Source organism: Ambystoma mexicanum, chromosome 7p (genome assembly GCF_040938575.1).
Source record: "Ambystoma mexicanum isolate Mex_15411 chromosome 7p, UKY_AmexF1_1, whole genome shotgun sequence".
Taxonomy (NCBI): domain Eukaryota; kingdom Metazoa; phylum Chordata; class Amphibia; order Caudata; family Ambystomatidae; genus Ambystoma; species Ambystoma mexicanum.
In genome coordinates, this window is record NC_090939.1 from 120,410,379 (window position 1) to 120,435,788 (window position 25,410).

Sequence of the window (25,410 nt, forward strand, 5' to 3'; positions counted from 1 at the left end):
TGGCATTCCAAACCTTCTCGAGTCAAGTGGCCAACGCTTGTTCAACCCTATGAGCAGGGGGGTTTGGGAGCCCTGGATGTAGAGGTATATTTCCTGGCATGCCAGCTTCACTTTGTTACTTACTGGATGCCTGGCTTCCTTTATTATCCACATATATGAATTGAAAGATGTTCGATCCACCCAAATTCCCTCCAAGGCTCTTTGGTGTCCATGCGGGTTAATGATAAGTGTTGCTTTGGGCCTGTAGCCTGCACCATCCATGCATGGAGAAGACTACTCCACTGACTGCAAATTGATGCCCCTTGTGGACCAGGATTTAGCACTTTGAGGATTGTGTCCTCGAAGCCGACGTGTGATGAGACAATTGCAATGGAATGGGAGAGGTTAGGAATTTGTCACATGTGACACATATCCGGAGGGAAAGTTTGTTTCCAGGAATATGTTAGAGGTGAGTGTTGGTCGAGAGTTTCAGTTCGCTCTTCAGTACCTTTGATTACGGGCATCTTTTTGAGCCTGGTCACACTACTATTACACTTCCTTCTCAAATCGGCAAATGCTCGTAATATCGTCTATTCTATTTACCGCATGGTCCAACAAGAGGCCCCGAAAAAGGATCCTGTCTCTAGAACAAAATGGGAGGGGCATGTGGGTAGAGGCCTTAGTGATAAACAATGGGCCAAACTCTGTGAATGCACGCAGACCTGTGCTATGAATACCAAGATTAAAATGATTCAGTTCAAGACCCTGCATACGGCATATCTCACTCTGTCTCATAAAAAGCTATTTGACTCTGCCAAGGATGGAACGTGTCTTAGATGCCGTGCTGACTTGGCAAACTTTATATATATGATTTGGTATTGCCCAATGATTTCCATATTTTGTAGTGAGGTGGTCTCAACCTTCAACCAAATGTTGTGATATGATGTGCCGTGTGAGTAGGTTTGCTGCATGTTTGGTTCGTTGACAGGCTTGCCTAAGAACTATAGAAAACTGCTAACTACTGTTATGATTTTAGCACAGCAGTGTATTCTCTTGAAATGGAACAATTCTATTCTGCCTACATTTGAGTGCTGGATGATGGCCATGACATGGTCTTGTGATATTGAACCCGATTACTTTTCCAGGGTCACTGTTTCCGCTAAACCTCCTGATATCTGGGTCCCCTTCTTAAACTTCCTCAATGCTCAAACTGCAGAGAGAACACTGAAAGTGGAAATGCCTTCAGAACCATTGTTGTTGAACAAGGCAAAACCATACTCTGAGGTCTAGGGGGAGCATTATGTGCCCCCCCCTGGATAGTGGCAGATATATTGCTTGTGAGTGACACTTTCCCATGCTGTGTACTTGTGTTTACTCCTAACCTATGTCACCTCGCTCTACGCCACTGTGTTATTTTTTATGACCCTATATGTGATTGCCACACTGACATATATATGATTTTACTTCACTAAGATGTGATCCATAATAAACAAAATAAAAAAAAAGAAGCAGCAAGGAGGATCCTCTTTTTAAGTTCTGACCACGAAACTATGGAATACTATGCGCAAACCCCACCAGCAGGAGGTCAACCACCTGACTTTCAGGAAACATATCAAGAGTTGGCTCTTGAACTAACCACTTTGGAAAAAATGGAAAATAAGAGAAACCAACTAAAAACTCTGCAACAGAAACTTGGGCTAATTTAGGACAAGCAATGCTTTAAACTCTTGGCACTACCATCTATGGGAAACCAAATTGAGTCATGGAAATTCTGCTGCGTGACACAGGTCTGCATCTTAATCTTAGTGCAATCTACCACCAATAGCCAGGAAGTGAGAGCACCCTCACCCCCCTCTCCAACATGCTCATCCCAAAACAAACTCCTCACTACTAAAATCTTGCATCCTTACACCTCCAACACTCCTTCAGACGACCTCCTAGGTCTAGTGTACCTTACAGATTCAGACCCTATCGATATTCTATCAAAAACCCTGCTATTAATTTTTGCACTCCACAATCCTGGAGCTGCCCATATGGCTAACCTTCCTGGTTGGTACGAACAACAAACAACAGAGGTTTTCATATTGGCACTGAGGTAACGGGTACTTCCAACCTGCATCCATCAACACCACAGCTTTCTGCATCTGCCTTTCTGCTATCTAACTAACACACACAGCCCTGCTTTCTTAAAGAGGCATGGGCAAAGAGGCCAACATCATTTGCAGAAGGGCGCTATATAAGACAAGTTTGCATTTCATTACATGTTTTATCATCAATAGTTACTCATACAAATAGCACCTACCCATAGCAGGTGCACACTGGGGCGAGTTACACAATAGGACCAGACCAGCTAAATATGGCATAACTGCTGTAACAATTTGCATAAGAAGCAGCAGACATGTTACTTCCATGAAGAACACTCAGGGAATCCTGGCTCGAGCCTGTTTGGGAGAACAGCAGCAGCACCCGCAGCAGCACCCACAGCAGCAAGTGCTGCAGCCACTCCCGCTCCCTGTTTAGGAGACCCAGCAGCTTGCCTTGCAGTCCACCCTAGGCAGGCAGCCCAGTTGCCTGACCTGCAGCCCCTGCCCTCAGAAGCAGAATCAGGTTGGGAGGAGAATATGAAAAAAGGAACTTGCACAAATCGATCCTGTAACATGATTTCGAAGTGCATCACTGGGCCGTGCAAAGCGATCACACTCTAGCACACTAAGTGTGACAACAAACGTGACAGCCAGAAAGGGAATCCCTTTGATGGCAATGTCAGAAGCTAAAGGAAGAGATACTCCTGCAGTCTCATGAAAGGGAAACATAGCTTGGATTGATGAGGATGCAAGCTCTGCTCCTTTCAGAGAACCGCGCGTCTGTTGAGTGACTTCATGCATCACAGATCTCTTCACGTTTAGGAAAAGAGGTTTTATCATCTATCGTTACCAGGGAGAACGGTCTCATAAGTCTCCTTTAATGCAGGCCTGAGACTTCTCTGGGTTTTTTTCTAAAAGGGTGTCTCGCATACTAGGTTTTCTTAAAAAGGGCCATACATTAGATGCAGAAGACCACCATTAAAAAGGGCCATACATTAGATGCAGAAGACCACCACGGCTGCTAACTCTTGGATGCACATGGCCCTCACTGAGCAATTCGGGTGTGGTTTGTTCTGAAGGCAAGGCAGTCCATGTGGATATGTGTTTCTGTGCCTTTTTACTTCCCTTACCAAAAACAATTGGCATTGCTGCCCGCCATTTACCAGCAGGTTGGGCTGCATTAACACAAAGCTCTGTGGGTTCAACCTGGTTTTCATATGTGAACAGGTGGATCCCCACTGTGTTTGAAAATGCAATGGTAGCATCCTCTGAGAACAGAACTATTGCAAGAGGTTGGCACAGATAATTTTTCTTTTCTCCATCAGTAAATTGTGAACCCGGTTCGACCGTATACACCTCAGCCGGCACTAAAAAAGCCCCCATGAAAGGGTCAAGTGATGGAGGAACACTTGACAATGAAGAAACAGGGCTCAGCGAACATATGCCTTTTGTTGGGAAGTAAATTCCAAAAAGCTGGAATTCTGATACAAAGCACAGAATGATAGACCACTGGCAGGAAAAGCATGGCATGCCATTTGTGATAATGACAGCTTATAAAAAAGAACTGGCCTGAAGAAGCTATTCGCTGTGAACCTTGAGAGACTCTGAACAGGACTCCGCCACTCTGTTTGAGATGAGACTGTGGGGGTCTTTCCGAGTAGGGCGCAAAGGGATACCAGGCACCGTTAAGGACATCAGTGCCGGTAAACCCTTTGCCCCCAACTACAAGGTTGCTTTTCGGTCCCGTCCTTAACGCCTGCTTTTACCAGGCATTATGGACGGGATCCGCAAAGGGACTTCAGAGCTAATAACGGTACCGTAATTTACAGTACCGTTATTAGCACCCTCCCCATTCCATTGAGCCCTCTGGGGGCTCAGATGGGAATGTGGATTCACATTTTCAATGGGGACTTACCGGTCCCGCAAAGGTCGGACTAGACCGGTAAATCCCCATTGAACGAGGGCGGACACGGTACCGGTAATGGTGCCAGTCATGGTGCCATGACTAGCACCAACCTCGAAATGAGGGCCTATGCCAGGAGAATTGCACAACAGAAAATCTATTGCATTTACATGAGGAAACCTTGCATTAAAATGTGTAATCACGAAATTAATCGGCACATTTTAACTTAACCTCCAATCGACTTGACATTACAATGTGTTGTAGCTAGAGGTAGTATTTATCAGATGATGGGGCTCATTGTAAAGGACTCAATGGGATGGGAATTTAACGTTACTCCGCCACCCCTAATATCCGGGAAATACCAAGATATCGGGCTGCAGAGACTGTACTGCAGCTTTCCTGGTATCCTGATGGAATTACCAGCGGGAAACCAGGAAAGCTGTAATGAGCTATAACTTAAAACATATGGGTCACCTCAATTTGAAAGTGCCCAAAAAATGCCAAAAAATGTCAATGTATAAAGTTCATTAACCTCCCTGAATATTCAGCTCAACATGCAGCATCTGAAAATATTAATGTTAATGAAATTAAGATTGCAGGTTCACAACGAAAATTATATAAAAAACGAAATTGTCATATTTTTAGAAGGCGCAGTTTATCTCCCACCTTTGTGTCAGGGAAACCACACCTTGGTGACCAAGCAGGGATGGAATAGTGATCTATAAATATAGCATACACACTGGGAAAGAGGGAGAAGCAGATGACTATCTCCCAGGAGGATAGCTCAGCGGCAGCATGATCGACTTGGAAGCAAGACGACATGAAGCAACACAGGTTCGATCCCTGGGTCCTGCTTAGAAACCTCTGGGTATTTAAGTGTGTTATAAATACGCAACTATGCAACTAAAACACACGATACCTGTAACAGCGCCTCGATGCCCGCGGGCTGTAAGACCTCTATAAAAATGCAAAATAAAATAAATGTGGAATAGGGGGTGATAAAGATTAAGGACCTTAAATGAATCTGGGGATCTGACACTATAGGATTGACCCAGTCAGAGTGAATAGCAACTCATAGAAGGAAGACCAGCCTGTGCTGGATGATTTGTTTTCCAAGTAAGCCAGCGAAACTGAGGGTTTGCTGATCATGGCTGTCTAGGTTCTGTGCTGGTTCTCACAAAATCAGAATTCACATCTTAAAAGGTAAATTAATAAGACTCCCCAAACTGTCCAAATTGATCAGAGTAAAATAGGAGAAGATGAAAAGACTGGAACTGCATGGACAAAGGTACTAATATTTCAATGTTCTGTGTTCATCATTTATATTAAACACAAGGTGACATATTGTTCTTTAAAGACTTACCCACTTCGTACTAAAAACGAAATTTAAAATTTACCGCAGTTTGGGTGTCACTGTAATGTTGAACTGCCATGATAGAGTTGAATATTATTTGAATTGCAAGTAGTGGTTTAAACCAGCATAGAGTCTTTTTTTTCAAACCTTTATTTATTATTGCTTGACAAGGCAGCAAGGACAATCAGAACAACAATACACATGGCACCATTGGTTCATACAATTGCAAGTTTTGTGTGTGTGTTACAAATAATACATCCTTACAGTATCAGTTCTTGGTGCCCAAATGTGTTCACACTACAAACATAGAGTCAGATATGCTTGTAGGCATAGATAGATCTGCATCTTCTCCTCTGGTGTCAAACAAGGTCTGCAGTTATTTCCGAAAGGGAGGCCATATATCCTGGGCCTGCAGCTAGATGGCTGCAGGGATATCCAGCGTTCCTCTGTGTCAGCTGCCCAAGGGACAGCACACAGCCATTGGTCAGTAGTGGGTAAACTAGGCCGGAGCCACAACAATAGTATACATCTCATTGCCAAAATCATACAAAGACTTGCCAGTCTGATGCCCCCCCAGCCCCTGGATTGATGTGAATTTGTGAAACAGGAAATTCATGGGGGACGGCTCAACAGTTTGTTCAAGCATCGCTGCTATGGCCGCACCCTTTCTAACCCAGTAATCAGATATTTTGGAGCAGGCCCAGACCATGTGGAGGTACCCTGCACCATCAGTGTGACATCTGGGGCAGAGGGGTGAGTGATCCTGAGACATGATGTGTAATCTAGCAGGGGTGTAATGAAACCTATGCAAAACCTTGAAGTGAATCATGCAGAAGTTTGCATTCAGTGACACTTCACGAGTGCAACCACAGACATCATCACAACCCTCCTCAGTTATCTCGGTTTTGAGATCCCTTCCTCAAGCCTCTCAAAGTTTAGTAAGGGGTTTATACACTGTTCCTGAAGCAATTTGTACAGTTTAGAGACCACACCAGAAGGAGTAGCTGCACTGGGCAGAAGTGCCAGTATAGGTTCATCTGGGGACTGTGCAGGGAATTCAGGCCACAGTTTCCTAACCACACGTCTCAGCTTAAAGTACAGCAGCAACCCGGATGGGATCTGCCCAACCACCCCCACAGTTCAGACCAGTTAACAAATGAGCCTGGTTTGTATATGTCACCCAGGGTAGAATAGCCTTCAGCTGGTCATTTGGCTATTGCGGTCTTACTTATCCGGGGGAACTCAGGAACGAGGTTCCAAAGCGGCAGGTCTTTGAGGAAAGGGCGGGGACTACCAGTCTGCCTCCTTATTTTGTCCCAAGCCAGAGCAGTAATGGCAGCCGGGCAGGGTATACCAGAGTCTCTCCACAGGGAACGCAAGAACAGAGAGCCCAACTCCCTGTATCCTGCTGCAAGACACTCGATTTTCACATGTGGAAGTGGTGGGCCCTATGCTGTGCAGTATGCTGCATAATGAGCCTGTACCGCAAGCCAGTATAGCTCAAAGTTGGGAGCCACCAGACCTCCCTGATTATGTGTTGTCACCAGAGTGGACCATTTCAGCCTCACCGCACCAGAATGGCATAAGAAACAATTGATCTCAGACCTGAGTTTAGAAAACAGTACTATGCTAGGCCACAGTGGGACGTTTAAGAAACAATAGAGTAGTAGAGGCAACACCATCATCTTGAGCAGAGATACCTTGCCAGACAGATTGATGGGCAGCCTCGCCCAGGAGAGCAGTTTTAAACTGAATTGCTGCAGATAATCCCCATAGTTTTGTTCGTATAGTGAGTCTTAGCGTCTTGTGACCGTGACCCCAAGGTACTTTATCTCAGCCGGGGTCCATGCGAATCCCATGAGGTCTGCCGGGGCTACAGTGGTATCAGTCAGGGGAAAAAGCTTGGATTTAGCCAGATTAACTGAAAGCCCTCACAGGGATCCAGAGTGAGCTACATCCTGCATAATGGGTATGAGATTACGTTCCAGATCTCTTATGTATAATAACCCATCATCTTCACAAAGAGAAACAATTTTGGGTATCGCAGATAGCCATATCCCCCTATGCGAGTGTTTATGTCGTAGTAAATCATCAAAGGGTTCCATGACAATTGCAAAGATAAGTGGGGACAAAAGACACCCGTGTCTGGTTCCCCTGTCAATATCATACAGAGGTGAAAGTAGGCCATTGGTGTGTGTCCTGGCAACAGGTTTGGCATAGAGCAGCTGTATCGAGAACACAAAGCGTGGACCAAAATTGCACCTTTCAAGCAGCGCCCAAAGAAACCGCCGCAACACAGAATCAAATGCTTTCTGCACATCTAACATGGCTGACACAGCGCTCAGCGCAGGATCAATTTGGAAAAGGACGATAAATAACCGTTGCAGGTTGAGTGCCGTGGAACGGCCAGGAATGAAAGCCGATTAATCAGCATGTATCAAGTGTACCATATATGGGGCCAGCCGAGGGCAAGCACCTTGGCGAATATTTTAACATCACAGTTTATCAGTGATAAAGGGTGATATGATCCACACTGTGTGGCCGGTTTGCTGGGCTAAAGAAGAACCAATATCACTGCCTCTCTCAGTGTTGGGGGCAATTCCTTCTTAATACATGGCTCGTCCCACAGGTTAGTTAATTGGGGGGCAAGAAGGGATTTATAGCTTTTATAGAAGTCAATGGTGAGCCCATCCGGGCCAGGGGCCTTATTTAGGGGTAAACCATCAATAGCATGGGCAATCTCTTCGACCTGCATGGGGCAGTCAAGTGCATTCCTACTTTCAGCAGAAAGAATAGACAGTGGCAACCCATCTAAGAATGTTCCTATGTCAGTAGCCAGGGCTTTGTCGTGGCTTGTATACAACTTTGCATAAAAGGAATGGAACTTTGCATTAACATCCTTTGCATTGTGGATCAACACCCCATCAGGATCTTCGAAAAAGAGGAATGTGACACCCATCCCCCTCCTGCCGGGCCAGACTAGCTAATAGGGTAACCGGTTGTTCACTCTCCCCATATTTCCTAGCAGCCATTTGGTTATCTAAAAACATGTGTTCCCTCTCCGCCACTTCTTTTAAACCATTGAGAGCCTCTTCAATAGCGCCAAGAGTAGTAACTGCTGGATCAAGCGAGTATACTATTTCAAGTTGCTTTAGGGAGTTCTCACATTTAAGGATGCTGCTCCTTCCAGGCAAGGGCAGTGTGATTGGGGAGTGGTCCGAGAATGTCCTCGGCAGTATATCTGTGTCAGCTATACAGTTAATCAACTTCGCAAATATTAACCACAGATCTATCCTAGAATGTGAATCATGCACAGTTGAGTAAAATGAATAACTCTGGGACTGGGGGTGTAGTAATTGCCATGCATCCTCTGCCCCAAGACCAGCCAGGCTATCTAGGACAGTACGGGCAGCTCTAGTCAAAAGCTGGGCCCTGCTACCAGATCTGCCTGATTTGAGATCTAGAATGATGCTAAAATCCCCCCTGCCCCAAAGGATCGGGACCAGAGGATATCTGCTCAGCATGTCCATTAGCTGTGCATAAAACGGAGGCTCGTCAGTGTTGGGATCATATATATTTAGCATCACCACATCCATGCCTGCCAGTGTCCCGTGCACCAACACGTAGCAACCCAAAGGGTCAATGTGCGTGCCTTTGGGTATGTATTGAAGTGACCTATGGATTAGGGTCATCACTCCATGGCTTTGCATGTAGAAACGTTGTGTGACCCAACTTTTAGCAAACGTCCCACAGCCAGCTGCCTACGAATGTGTTTCTTGCAAAAAGAAGATATGAGTCTTATGTTGCTCCACATATAATTGCAGTTTACGCATCTTAGAGTAATTGTCCAGTCCCCTGATGTTCCAGCTCATGCATCTCATTGTCTCGAGCATAATCAAGTCCCTGTAGGTGGAAAAACTTGGATCTGTAGTGGTCCGACCCATGGTACCCCATGAATAGTATCACAAAACATTATCGCCGTCTGATATCCCAGCCACCTACGTCAAGCATTTTCTGAGACCTGTTACCAAACCACCGACCCACCACCCTCACCCCCCAATCAGGGGGATGATAACCGCACAACAACGATAATAACAACCATTGCAATTTAGCATGGGGCCTGATGACGCCATGCAGCCCGCTATGCACTACAGCAGTAACATTGCAAATAGAACTAAGGCAGATAATAGATACAGTCATTAGACATTAACAAGTAATATAGTGACCATGGAGGACCATGTGAGGGGCGACAACCTGAGCTATCCCAGGTAAGGGGAGGATGGTCCATTTCATAAAAAAAGAATACAGAAACTGCACGGGGCAATGTTAGCCGGGAAAATGCTGATCAATGAATTTCATTGCTTCCTCAGGTATAGTGAAGAAAAATGCTTTCCCGGAATGTTCAACGCCAGTAGTCAACACCAAGATCCCTGAACCTTTTCTTCACTGCAAGGAAGGATTTCTGCTCATTCTGTATTGCCACTGAGAAGTCGGGGTAGAGAAGAATTTTATTTGTACCAAGTAGTAGCTCCCCCCTAGCTCTTGGTGCATGCTGCAGTGCATCTCTGTCCTAATAATTCAAGACTCTGGTGATGATCGGGTGGGAGGAGCCCTAGTTTGAGTTGGCTCGTTCTACCATGAAGGCGGGTGAAAGCTTGGGACCATCCAGCAAGGAGTGGAGAGTGTGCTCCACAAAGTCATCCATGCAGCCGGATATGTTATCCTTGGGAACGGCAATAATACGTATATTGTTACGACGAGACCTCGATTCAAAATCCACATTATTTTTGCCAATCTCTTGCACCTGCCTGGAGAGCATGGCGAGGTTGGTCCTGAGTGCTGTAATATCGTCCTCCACTACAACAACTCGGGTCTCAACTTTGGTTACCCGTGTATCGTTCTTCTTCATCCGGGCTTCAATAGCGCTGATCGTCCCACTCATGTAATCAAACTTGGTGTTGCGGGTTGTGAATCCCTTGTGCATGTAATCCATCAATGTCTGCATCTCTGTGGGCTGTCCACCGCTTGGGGGGGCTGAGCCCGATGCAGACTCCTTGGGAATCCCAGGCTCTCTGGAGTTAGCTTTGGTCAACATACTCATGGTGCTTTGATTTTTGCCTCCCCACTTGGTCATAGCGGCCACAAAGCACCAAAGTGAGGAGGTAGTTGAAAGATATATAGCAATAGGCTCGCCCCGAGAAGACAGAGGGGAGGTTATGCTCAGAGGGTATGTCCAAAAAGGGCGTTATGAGCCACTACCACAGTCCAGGATGAGACACCCAAAAGCAGCACAGAGCCGTCAGGCACAGCAAGGTAGTAGTGTTAGGTGATTTAGCATAGCTCGGTCCTAAAGGGAAATGAGCCCAACACACTTAGCAATCAGCGATTGAGACAAGTCTGCCAGTGGCAAAAGGGGAGCTGAGCAGCGCAGTGGTGAGGGAAGTGTGCGCCAGAAGCTCCAATGACAGGCAGTGTGGGCGGTCAAAAGTGAAGTAGTATGGGGCAAGCAGTATCCATGGAGGCAGTGCTGACTGCAATGAGCAACGGTCCAGGAGACCAGGGCAAGAAGATCACAGATTTATAGTCCAGCGATTGAGGCAGTAACACAGAGATCCCCACTCTTGGAGCCGTAAACCTGGGAGGTCATGTATCAGGCCAAGTAGTATTCAGTTCAGCAGCTGTTACGCACCGCCAACATCAACAGTGCTGACCGGCTTCCAATTACATATGGCTCAATCAGACAGCACAGGGCTTGCATCCATCCAGGGGTCGCAGCTATAAATGCAAACTTATCATACAAGAAGACAGGTATACCCCCCTCGCTGGCTGCCATACAACCCTGCAGACAGTCAGATTGGGTGACCAGCACAAGAGACATAGGCCGCTAGGGCCACCTCCAACAAGGCCCCCAGCGGACAAGCATAGTCCTAGCAGCAATAATAGGTGTCTGACCAGTGGGGATGTTACAGGAACACAACTACATATGGCACCCCCCAGGTAGCATTGGTGGACTTCAGGCATGTCACTGCTAGTAGGTAGCATGGGAGCCGGAGCGCCCCGTGTCCCATGCGCAGATGCCGGGCTGACCTAGATCAATACCACACTGTTGCAGATAAATGCTGCTGGTGACTCCACCGTCTCATTGACCACCCGCGTCAAGCAGGATCAGAGCAGAATGCCGCTCAGGCTCACATCCACGTCCCAACAGCAGCCGCCCCTCACTGTACCCCAGGAGGAAGATGCTCTGGCCAAAACATCTCTGGATGTACGGTTATGCCGGTCGCAGCCGTATCGGGATGTGTACCCCAAAGGAAGTGCAATAGAGCTTCGGCTGTGTACGCAGTGGGCCAGGAAGACTCTTAGAGGTGCCTCTCCCCACAAGCACTCTGAAATTGCAAACTTTGGAGTTATGTTCTTCGTGGGCATTCAGGTGGGGGCGTGTAGCCGGGGGAATAGTCGCAGGACAGTCTAAGCATTCCACCAATCCCTACACTCAGTAGGGCAAATCCAATGTGCTGCCAAACATCTGCGGTTTAAACTTGGCTGGTGTCCAACACCGCACAGCCGGTCATCAATGGGTAAGCCCAGGCTACCTCGCACGCAGCCAGCCATCCGCCGAAGATGCATGCAGTCTGCTCGGGCTGAGTAGAGATGGCTCTGCACCAAGGCGCTGGTAAGGGTTCAAGCTGAACACATGCTAGCCTTATCCCTTAGGCATATCCAACAATCACTCCCCCATGAATTCATGCCAGTGAAGGATACATATTCGCTGTGGCGCAAAAGCAGGCTGCAGAGCCGTTCGTTCAAGCGGCCATCATGTCGGCGTTCAACAGCGCACCTACCAGCATAGAGTCCTTTGGGTCATGATATCATTGCAACCTACCATAGCCTAGAACGATATCATGTATTTAATGCAGCTGGAGGAAGTTATAGTTATGGAACAGATGTTTGCACAGTGAAATGCATGCTAAAAGAAAGCATTCTATTAATTAAAAACTGTGCAAAGTTCAATCCTACACAATTCCTTGTTTTTCAATGCATAAGCAGAGTCAGGTAATTTGTGGCAGGGAAGGGGGTCTTCAGCTAAGTATCTGTTACTGGAGAATAGTAGAACTCAAGTAGAACATGTCGAGTCAGAACGCAATGCATGCAGGCTCTTTTAAAACCATGCATGCATCTCGATTGCAAAGAATGTATTCATATACATGGAAAGCCACATACACATACTGATAAATGAAAGGAACACATCAATATTTAGTGAATGCCAAGTATGCATGCCAAGAGAGAGCTGGACCCCCACATTCAGAGAATGTAGTATACATATGGGTTCAGAATAGAAAATAAAGATTCCAGAGCACATTACCTGTGAATTCAAACTTACATGAGCCAATGAAAACAAGACGCCTGCTGCATGTACATGGCTTAACACACAGTTACATGCTAACCGGTCATTGTAAATATGTCAAGTGGCCATTACATAGCTAGGATTTTCACTGTCTTACACCTGCACAGGTGAATTGATGCATAGATATCTGTTGAATGTAATTTTTCTCAGGTTACCTTCTTTTCTTGTTACCGGAGGAAAGCAAGTATTCTGAGAAGTGCTTTTAAATCTTTCAAAAAAGTGAATGCATGTATATGCCTTATGTTGACAGATTATAAGATGTGCTATGTGATCTAGGGAAACCAATACAAGCAACATTTTGTGTGTAATGATACTTGCATTGGATTCAAAAATATTGTCAAGATCTCAATGGTAAAGCTGGTTACTGACTTGGTTTTATCTGCACCATTCATTTAAATACATTTAGATTTTTGAATACCTCACTGTCTACGTTTTGCCCAGAATTGAAGTTAGGGGGATTGTATAGATAGGAGCATGGGATTGGCATGTCACATCTATGTGAGCCAATCATAAATATATACCAATATTCTACACCAACTAATCACTTAATGAGACCCTAGGTAAAACAAGTTCTGTAACTTTACTCCGTTAAATTCCTGTCCTTCTCCGCTCCTTAGTATTCCCTGTTTCAGGGATGTCATTTATGGGTTACTAGGGGTAACAGCTGCAACACCTGGTTTCTCTTTTGGTACCCACGGCATTGCACTTGTAACACTTGAGCGTGAAAGGGGGAGAAGGCAGACAGGGCTCTCAAGTATTAGGCAAACTACCCATGAAGCAGGTATGCATGTTTACTGATTTCACCCCTGTGTCCAAATGCTCAGAGGTTGAACATCATGGGCTTGCCTACCATTCAATTGTAAGTCATACACTGCAAACTTCATGACTGTTCACTTCACCATGCATCCTCTTAGTGCAGACAGCCTCCTGGTCAGAACTGACTATGCTGCTGAGCTCTTGTAATCCTATTTACAAGTCACCACTGCTGCTTTTACAAGAATTATGAACATATAGAGGTGTATGGCAGAGACTAGCTGAGGTTCACAGCTAGTCATTATTATTATTATTATTATTATTATTATTATTATTATTATTATTATTATTATTATTATTATTATTATTATTATTATTATCTGCTCCATTCCATTTATGATAAAAAGCTGATGTCAACATCCTTCAAAAACAAGATGCATGCGATGAACTGCAAACTGAAGCATGTGTTCTTTCTCAAAATATATCATGGTAAAATAATGACATTGGGCATGCAGTTTTGTTAACATTATTGTGTGGGATATATTGACCCACTCAACACATTTTGTCCCACATCACTATGCTGTATTGGTGCAAGAAACATCAAAATGGCTGCACTGGCTTCTGTGTGCGCCAGGATCTCAAAATTGCGTTTTTACAACCACCAGAAAAATGGCTGCACCACCCTGCTACACACATTTCAGGGGGGTGGGAGGACAAAGTACACACTGCAGGAATGTGCCAGTGTGCTCTGCAAAATCTAACATGGAATTAAGTAAATAGGCAGCATGGCCTTGCTGAAAACCCCAAAATTCACTTTAAAATTACACCATTTTCTCTCCTTTAAAAGTGCTGTGTGACGCTAAATCCATCCCTTTACTATGAAACTGCTATGATTAAAAAGGCCCTGTAATGCCCAGGACCATCCATTGTGTCTGAGCAAAACCGGGCATAGTTCCTGGATGACAGGCACAGTCATTTTAGCTCTGAAAAAAATCAACCAGGGGCTTTGTTTTCATTTTACACGGGAAACACGTCTATTTGCTTTGCAAAAGTATCTAAAAATCAGCTGTTCAGAGAAAGACTCTAAATAGCTCATCCATGCCTGGTTCAATGTATCCATGTTGCAGGGCAGCTCCAGCATTCAAGAGAATAAATATAGCTGCATGGCAGTGTGTGAATCTTCTGGAGATGAAAAGTTGAATTAAAGAAAGAAATATTGGCTGCACCATATGTAAAAACAAAATGGGCCTTTGCAAAACTACAGAAAAAAAATGTCTATTTAAAAAGTAAATAACTGAATGAAAGCTTGCATTACCTAGCAATGGGAGAGGTTTATTGCTGTTGAGACTATATAAAATGGATAATGTCATGCAATAGGCTTGTTTTAATTCTGGATTCAAGAGCATAAACAAAGGATTTTTAAAACCAGGGTGCTGGAGTTGCAAGTTGAAAAACAGGTTTTCTGCTTGGAGGGGGGCTCTCTCTCTCTCTCAGCAGCTCTTGGCAACTCCCTGATAATTACAGTATTGGACAGACTTTCGTCTCTATTGAGCCCACGGACAATGAAGCTCCCAGGGTAAAAAGTTGGAAGTGTGAAAAGATGATAAACTCTACAATCAAGCTGAAACCCCCCATCCTGCTTTGAAGGAAATGCCAGTTGGTATCAGCTGACAAGAAAAACAATGGTCCAGCCCCTGCCATTTGGTTTTAAAGATGATGTAATATTAGTTTAAAATTGATCGTGTGTGCTTTATTTTGAAACTTGGTAGAATGTCTTGACACACTCTGGACAGAAATGGTGAAATATTGAGGATTTAAAGAAAAGTATAAATGTAACAAACATACATGTTTGTACATACATCCCTCATGAGAGCACTGATATATGTATAAAATTATGGAATTTTAGGTCAAACATTTCATGCCTAAAATGCTGAAAAAGTAGTAACCGCCCAAAATAAAGTCTCAAGATTGCAGGATTGGACGGCTGTACTTTACATACAATATGTGATTATGCAATTTATTAAGGTACTACCATTGTAAAAATGCTTAAATACTGATATGAGAGATTTTTGGCAAAAATCTCTGTGGTAAATCTTTTTACCCCAAAAAAATACAACCTCCTAAACTGGGTACTGCCCACGGGAGGCCGCTAATATTGATTGCCCAATCCAGTTGTTTAAAGGCGTGCTTAGCTAAGCCAGCCCAGCAATATAGTAAATGATGTCACTATGCTCTACATAAAGGATGCCTGACAAAAGTCAACACACTGATTCCTGACTGATTCCTGATTTCCTGCCTGGCATCCTGTCTATTCCTGTCTTCTTGCAATTTTCCATCTAGAATCCAGATACCAACCAAAAGGCCAAACCTTGATGATCCAATAACCAAATGGAAGATGTGGTGTTTTGGGAAAGCATCCTGAATTTAACCTGGCTTGCTGCTCACTAAATACAAACCTGCCATCCAGCTGATCTATAGTATCAAGTAATCAGAAGTGCTACCCTGTATCCAGACCATGGCCGCTGATTTTGTAGGGCTATCCTGTGTTAGACCAGATCCGTGTGGTGATCCAGAGCGCTGACTGTCCAAAATCCAAACTAAAAGTGGACTGTGAGTATCAATAGGAACCACAGAAAACCAGAGCCTAACTTGCCATACCTTGTCCTTAGTTCACTCTCTAAGTCATCCTATCCTTATCCTGATAAACGTAATATTGTCAAAAAATCATTCTTGAAACCCTGCTTTTGATTCCTTATGCTAGCGCTAATATTTTTGTAATTTTGTCTTGTCTAAATCCTAAGATCTCAATCCTATTTCGAGTGATTGGACTGTTCCGCCAGGGCGGGCGCTGGGGAACTAGTGTATAGGGAGTGGAGTGACCTCTGACGGGCCCATGGGATCGGAGCTCACCCTTGAGTACTTTAAGACGAGATAGCTGCACCTTGAGGTGGATGGGGTGCGGGATGCTCTTACCCCAACACCAATCAATAAGGACAACTCAATCGTTTGGCAAAGGGAAGTCTGTTTAATGACAAGTACAAAAAACGGGGAAACAATAGGAAATCATTAGTGATGCGATTGCCCGTCTCGGTTCAACTCCCCCATTCTTCATTCAGACAGCATTAGTTATAGCAATTTCTCATCATCATTGACGTGTAAAACTCAAAGTTTGTCATGCAATTCTATTGGTTAAAAAGACAACTTAAGTATAGGTATTATATCTGTATATGGTAATGGAGTGTGAGGATTGGCTAATTCTTATCGGGTGGGCGACTACGGCCATCCCTCTATATCATTCGTGTCAGACGTCACTAAAAGTACAACGTCTCATTGGTTCTACTAGCTATAGGACCCTTGATTATTTGGTCCATAGTGATTGGGTGGGTTACACCCCTAGGCATAAATCTCCACTTTAATTAGCAGCATGCAGAATAATCACCCAGGTGCGGTATGCCCCAAGATTCACCCTGCCTCCCTTCCATCAATCAGTACTTTAGGGTTATGTGTCAATTAGTTGGCAGAGGATGGCCTAGAAACTGTAGCTTTGTTTCCTCGAAGTTGCCACTCTTCTCCCTTCCGTAGGTTGACCTCGAATTCCCAGGCATGAGCTGCTTCTTGCTTTGATTCCGCTCTTTTGTGTGGTTTTGTGATGTTACGTGAATCCTGGCTTGTTTGACCCCAACCATTCTGGGCTTAATTCTGCTTTTGTAATATGGATTCACACTTGTATAATGTGCTTCTTTGAGGTAGATATATAGTTGGTGCTCGCCGCTCTATTCTTCTACTAAGCATAGCAAGCAGTACTGTTTCCTTAGCTGCTTGCGTTCCAAGCCTATTTACAGGTGTTTAGCCAGTTGCATATTTTGTCTACTGCTTTATGGTTATGTTTCTTTAAGGTTCAGCATCGTTTCTCCTTTTAAGTCCATTAAATCATTATTCCTTCCATTTTGTCTTTGCGTGTCATCTTTTGATGGTCGTTTCGTTCATCTGGTCTGGGCCCTTGTGTCATCATCATGCATCTTCGATTATGGCCCTTTTGGTATCTTCTGGGACAGTTTGCAAGTAGTCTTCATTTCGTGTCAGCTCCTGGTAAGGCTGTCTGAATGGATACCATACTGCCCATGGTTGTCTGGTTATTGGCAATTCAACAGGTATTACTCTTCTGATGGGCACTGGGCAGAGCCCTAGTGTGGCTCTCTGTTGGTTTATTTGCTCCTCATATATCGCATATCTCGGTGAGTATGTTCCCGGTATTTCAAAATGGGTGGTTGGAGTGCAGGCCATATCTGGGACCTCCTCTACAATCCCCCCACTGGTCGGTTCATCAACCACTTCTTCATTTTCCTTTGGATAAGTCTTACTAGGTTCTTCAGTATCCACTTCTTTGTCTTCCGGGTTTGTAAATGATGGTGTGAACGTGTGTATCTTTGGAGACAATATTTTTTATCCCTCCTTTCAAATTTCCTGCTGTTTTTACATTTTCGTCTTTGTTCCAAGTCATTAGCTGGCACTGTCCATTTGGGTTGCAAAATATCCATTTTCCTTCATAATTTCTACGTTTCCTGGGGTACAGGAACTTTGTTCCTTCTGGCGCATTTTCGCTGGCCTTCACAAAGTCTCTTATTTCTTCATCAGTCAGGTCTCTGGGCTTCCACCCTGGTTTGACATTGATCATGATCTTCATCCCTATGGCCTTCTTCACAGTTTTCTGGCTTTGTGAGAGGATTATCTTGATAACACAACATCCTAATAGTATCATCAAGAGCAGGGCTCCCAGGAATTTGAATATGTTTGCCATCCGTTGTGGGACCCATGAGAATAGTGTTCCAAGCCAGCTGTCATCATCAACTTTGTCAGTTTCATCAATCATCTGGTTCTGTAGGATTGTCAGCATACTTATGGCTTCTGTTAAAGTCCAATTTTCCTTGTCATGTGATGGTGTAAATGTGCAACATGATTCTCCGATTCTTGCACAAACTCCTCCATCCTTCGCTGTGATCATGTCAAGTACATATCTGTTTTGTAGAGTCACCAATCAGATTGCTCTTAATTCTTCCTTAATCACATTGAATCCTTTTATGGTAGTGTTGATGGTCTGCAAAAACTCCCATCTGGTTATCTGCAATCATTTGGTATTTACCCCAACTTGGATTGTTGGCATGAAGATTGTTGTGAACACTGATGAAGTGAGGCTGAAAAGCCTGTCTTCATACGGGATTGCATGGAATACCTCCTCTGATTTGCCAGATAAGTAATTGTCTCTATTTATTCGGGATACAAGTTCCACAGATCTCCTTTTCCTCAGGTGAGCATCTGCTGTCAGGAAACTGTCAATATCCAGGTCACTTTTCGGAATTACTAGTGCTGGAATGTGGACGTTCACTATTGTGCATATGCAATCTTATGTATGCTTTGGATCCACATGCCCAGTAATGATCCATAATAACTGCGGTTCTGTGAGTCATTCCTGGAGCTTCAAAAATGTGTCCGTAATACTGATTCTCTCCCATATTCCTTGTGCCATTGTTCCTGAAGCACAATTTTGGGTTCTCCAGTGGCACTATCTGCAAGGGTCCTCCTCTGTCTTCCACTCATGTCAGAAATTTTGTGAGTTTCAGCCATAAAGGTGTAAACGAGGACCGAGTGACCTCTGACGGGCCGATAGAATCAGAGCTCGCCCTCGAATACCTTAAGACAAGATGGCTGCACATCGAGGAGGTTGGGGTGCAGGATTCACATACTCCAACACAGTTCAATAAGGACAACTCAAAGATTTGGCAAAGAGACTGTTAAGTTCATAGGGATTTATTTCATGCCACTGCTGGCACAGAGCAGCCTTAGTGTTGTGGTCGAGATCCCAGCCTCAATCAACCCATCAGCATTACACAGAGTTCATTTTTATAGCCACATGTGTGGGAGCACGTTGCCCCCACCTTTCCTACAAAGTCTTAGACAACTTCATTGTTAGCATTAGCTCACTGGGCAATTCATTTTTAATCGAACTAAACCTTCAAAATGAAATACGCTCTAGCATGCATTCCTGACTCTTCTTTGGTGCTCTGCTCAATTATAATTGCTGCAGCTGGATTCTTCAGATAAGGTTCCAGACAAGCCCTAATTAAGAGTCTAGGTTCTGCCCATTCGTCAAGTTTCTGACTGCATGCTACCCTTGAATGTTTCAACTTTAAAATGATCTAATTCTACATACTCTGTTCATTTTAGCCACATTTTCAGTTAAATGTATTTTTATTAAAGGCATTAGGCAGCGCTATTATCTGTCTGTATACAGAATATCTTATTGTCCATTCTGTGCCTTGCCACCTTACCGCAACATGATAAGGACATTTTCAACATTATAACCATGATGCTTTTTGACTACTTGTATATACTAACATTGTGAATACCATTTACACATTATTACAACACCACATTAGTCCATATGAATTTCTCTGCTTAGGTTTATGTGGGGGGGGAGGGGCTGCCCTCCACTTCATTCAGTTGTTGATTCAATCTATCTTAATTCGTTTCCTCCAGTACACTCCCTCGTATTGAAAGTTTTTTGTTTGTAAAACAACAACTTTGAACCATATTCGATGTCCATACTCCTTAATATTTATCTAAACACATCTTAACACAATCTTATAATGTGGCACATACTAACATATTGTTATTTAAAACAAACATGTGTGTGTCATCTCCTTCCATGTAAGACCTACTTCCTGTAATCGTGTGCCTTTAATCTAACTGTATGCCTTGGATGATTCACAGCCATTGTGAGACTCGAGAGGTTTGGTCAAGCTTTGAGGTAACCCATTAGCCCATTGTCTCTTTGTATGTGCACCTTGTCTGCAACTCCCACCCCAACAAAGTACACTCTCTCCTTGATAATCTTCACTTGCTCATGAATATCATTTCACTTTGTCCTTTCCTCTTGTCCACACTCTTTTCTCTTCCATATCTTCCTTTTTAGTCATCATTAGTTTGGCGTTAGTGCACCGTCTGCGTCCTGTCGCCTTTTCCTTTCCATTGTGCTGTTTTCACAGTCGGTCTCCCAGGTTCTTTTGATGCTTGGACCATTGGTCCATTGTTTTTTCCTTTTCATAAGAAGTTCAGTTTTTTTCCAGAGTGTCTCTCTTTCAAAAGGGTTCATTGTTCAATGAGTCCGCAAGGGGGGACGGTTCATCATGGGGATGCATGGTTGGGGGCGTCTTTTTGCAGACACAATTCAGTGTCAGGCTTTCACTGGGTTTCTCTATGACCTCCCTGTCTCCTCACGCGGTTCAACGTAAATTTCCCAAGGCATACATGTCCCCCGACATATACCTGTAATATAAAACGGAATGAGTTTTTTTTTGTAAAATAACAGGTCTCTACTATTTAACACATTTCCTACCAACCCATTTCCTTAAAACCTCTTTTTGCATTTGCTCTTATACCTTATTCCATAGAAATTGCAAGACATTCCCTCTTATTTGACATCCCTGCCTCTTAGACAAGCTACAAAACATTTTCTTTTACACATTTCCCTTTTGTGGGTCATTTTCACACCATAACTAAACTACCCCCCCATTCCTAGCTCTGTGTCAGCTGGCTTAGAACATGATTTTTGTTTTCAATAACACAAAATACACCTTGTCCTTCATGGGACACATTTTCCCCTTGCGGGTGCCACATGCAACCCTAAGGCGACAAAACAAATTAAAGAAAGACGTCTTCTTCTTTCCTGGTCTTCTAGGCATGTCCGCAGTAGATGACAGAAACGTCCTTGGGGATCCCCATTGTCTGTAGAAAGTCAAAATAAAGACAAAAGTCATTTGGGCATTGGCAAGAGATCAGGTTTTCTTCCTGACTTTAACCCCCTTTCTCCTTTTCTGCTATCAAAAAATACTCTCTGGATCATTCTCAGCTATTTGTTGGTGCACATAAACAACTATTTTCCAACCACCCCGCGGGGATTCTTAGTTTTGGCTTGGTTCTTTGGTCAGCTTAGCTGCATTCCTCCAGGTTAGCAGTAAATACTTGCTGGTTAGCTGCACATACTTCCTCAGCATAGTTGGAAATTCTTGCTGGTTAGCTGCACATACTTCTTCAGCTTAGCAGCCATTCTTCCTATTCTTTTCTTGCTGTTAGTTGGACCATGGTCTATGCTTGTGCTTTGTGTTCATCCTAGGGAGATAAAAAAGAGGCGTTTCGCTGCACACCATCCCTGTCTAACTTGATCTAGCCTACCCCTGTCTTCCAGGACTATGGCACCAATTCTTATTACGTGCCTCCACCTTTATTGTTCCCATTAATGTTTGCCTATTCTAATGCTTGCATACCTCTATCATAACAATCCTTTTGAGATTATGAACATGAAAATGATTAATCACCTTCAATTTTACTTCTTTTTTCTGTGTTCGTCTGAAATGGCCATGTTGTTATCTATTTTCTACTCTTTCGACATGTGTTGTAGCTGTCTTGGGAAAAACAGCTAACTTTTGAAGACATTGGGCCTCATTACGACTCAGGCGGTAAGGGGTTTACGGCGGCGTAAACAGCGCCGACCCTTACCGCCTGATTCCGAGGTCCCTTAGCGCCATGGAGGTTTTAACACCTGCTTTTAGCAGGTGTTAAAATCCATGGTGCTAAGGGACCTTGATGTTAATTACGCCACCGTAATTTACGGTGGCGTAATTAACACCTTCCCCACTCCCATTATGCCCTATGGGGCAAAAATGGGAATGGGGAAGGGTAAATGGGGATTGGGGACTTACCGCCCCGCCAACCTCGGAATGGGGCGGTAAGTCCGCCAACCACCATGGCGTAAACGTAGTTTACGCCATGGTGGTAAAGGTACGACCCAGGCGGTAACTTACCGCCTGGGTCGTAATGAGGCCCATTGTGTCTCTTTCTCCCTTTTTCCTTTTACTCACCTGGATCCACTTACCTTTAGTGTTGATCGATTGTGTGTTCACGCCCTTTTGGCGTGAACTAGTACTTACCTTTTTTCTTTTTCTCCCTAATTTAAGGCCATGCAGACAATTTCTTCTGCTTCCACGCAAGAGGTTCATAGCTTGTATGTAAAATAAATCAAAATTGTTACTGGCATTCACAAGTTGTTTTGCTTACTTCACCATATTTACTTAAAATGGCTTGTGCGAGTTTCCATCGTTTAATTGACCCAATTTTATCAGCCATACTCCTTTTCTTGGTCTTCATGGTCTCTTGATGTTTTTTATTGTCCAACGCTCCATTTTTCTGTTAGCCAGGAAACCTCATAAGTGCTATTTGTTTTCCACTTTTTGCTTTTTTTCCGCTTTATGCTTTTGAGTATATCCCTTATACTTTTATTCATTTGCCCAATTGTTCCTATTTCTCAATCTTCCCTTTATTCATTTTTTATTCAAGATAACCACTAATTTTCAGTATTTCCTAATTTATTTATTTATTTATTTGCTTATTTATTCCTGTGACCAATCCTTTTGCGCTTCCTCACCTCTTTTCTGACCCTACCTTCTTCCTTTTCCCTTTATTTCTACGTTTATCTTTCCTTTGAACTTCCTGATCCCTTCTTCCACGTACCTTTTGCTTTCTTCTAACCTCTACTGTTTCTGTCTGTCTCGTTCATAGGCTACTCTCTGATTTGCGATCGAGCTGCTTTTCTTGCTCTTCGTGATATAGCTGTTTCCGCCTCAGCCTAACTTGCCTTCTTATCCTTCCGTCCCTTAACTCCTTCTCTTTCTTCTTTCCCCTGTGCCTCATCTACCTTCTTTTTAGGTCTCCCATCATCACTTTCCTTCCCATCGTGTTTCAATGAGATTTGTCCTCCCATCCATTCGTCCTTTGTAAATGCTATCTCATCAGTTCTGTCTTCACTTCCTTTCCTCTTCTTTACCTCTCTCCCCTTATCGAGAGATGCACTTGTCTGTGCCTGATCCCCTCCTTTATTAACGCATCATCTCATCTCCCCTTGTCCCTTGGGGCTAGGGATGCGAGATTCTTGTCCTTATCCTTCCCTTGATTTTTTTACTACTTTATGTAGGCGACTCATAAACGGGGTTGCTATACCCTGTGGCTGCTTTTAGCTTTCTTTAATGGGTAAAGTCACTCAGACTTACTTGCCTTGGTTCCTGTTTCAGGCGGGGCAGGCGCCGCTGCAGGTGTCTCACCCCCCTCAGTGCATGTTTTTTTTGCAACCAAACTTCTGGAGGCTCTTCCTCCTTTCCTTGTTCTTATATTTTTCACAATTTGAGAACAGAATAGCATGTTCTGACTTTTTTCTTGTATATGCGGCATGCAAGTAAGTTGCCATGCGTTGTAAGATGGCTTTAGATGAAGAATCAATGTGTGGCCGCGGCATAAACACCTTGTGGGCGGTACCTTTAACCCACTCCTCCAATTGGAGCAATGTTTTCCGAGCCTAACTTTGTTTCTAACGATATCCTTATGTGATCCCAACACTCCCATTACTATGAGCGAGCAACAAATACCGCAAGCTCCAATCCAGTCTCTTCCCGCCAAATTATTCGTGCCACCAATTTACTCAAAGAACATCAATCTGTGTGTGATTCCCTCTCAACTATACAATCGCATAAAACCCTTACTTGATTTCAACCAACAAGGAGACAAAATTCCTTACATGTGACATTCATCAGGACATGTATAACAGACACTTGACAGGCTAGACAAACACCAGCTGGACACACATATACATGCCTTCTAATTAATACCCCAATATGGGGTGTGAACAAACCCCTTTGATGCCGTCTTTAATCGTCACCGTAGCCTATCGTCCCCTATTATGTGGGGTCTGGGTTCACGTTTCGTCTGACCGCTGTATTAAAGCGCAGGAACAAGGTGAATCCTCTTCCGTTTTTCTCTTGGGTGCCCCCCCAGTAACCTTATGTTTTTCTATCGGGGGCCCCCCGGTAACCTTATGTTTTTCTCTCGGGTGCCACCTCCACCCCCGGAAACCTTGCGTTTGTCTCTGAGGTGCACCCCCGGAAACCTTACGTATTTCTCCCGGGTGCCCCCCCCGGAAACCTTACGTTTTTCTCTCGGGTGCCCCCCCGGAAACCTTACTTGAACCACTACTGTCCTTCATGATTCTTATTTCATTCTGCTTGCTCTTGATTTATTTGCCATATTTCCCTATTTTATGGCTGCCTTTATTTTCCTGGAGGTCATCTGTTTCTACCTCGTGTCTGCAAACGTTCATAATTCGCGGTCTGCGCCTGAATTTCTAAAATCCTTCCTCTCCTTTTTTATTATTTCTTCACCATGTCATACATCTAGCTGTTCTTTACAATGCTGCCATGATAATGAAATCTGTTAGGTTTCACCGAAACATTCTCATTGACCTTCTGCCGCTTTCATACCTTAAAATCGTGCTTATCCCGAAATGGTGCATGTTCTACATAAAACATGCTTCTTTGGCAATCTAACTGCTATCATCATGCTTTTACATATTGTCATTCAAACCTTTCTTCATTCATCTAAATCCTATAACACCTGACTCACAACTGCTCGTCTCAAATCACAAAAGGGTTTTCCTTATTTAATAAAAATGTTCTTCACTCTGGCCGTCGAGGCCTCAAAATTATAAAATACCACCCCTGGGATGACTCCATGCAAACTGTCCTACCCTCATGGTGGAGCTCCTAGGAAAAGCCTTTAGGAGCACCCCAAAAACCCCCTTCACTACATGTGTGCTATCCCCAAGATTCCCCAAAAGCAGGTTGCAAATTACCCAGTAACCTCCTTCAGTTTCAGGGGGCATTCTAAGTCAAAAATGATAGAACACATTAATGGCAATGGACCATTTGGCTACAGGGCAGTGCCTGCTCCTGCCCGCACGCTGATTTAAAACCCCATGGGCCTCATTACACGGTGCTATCCTAAAATAAGGAAAATGTTTAAAACTTTTCCTACAGTGATATCATCTGAGGTC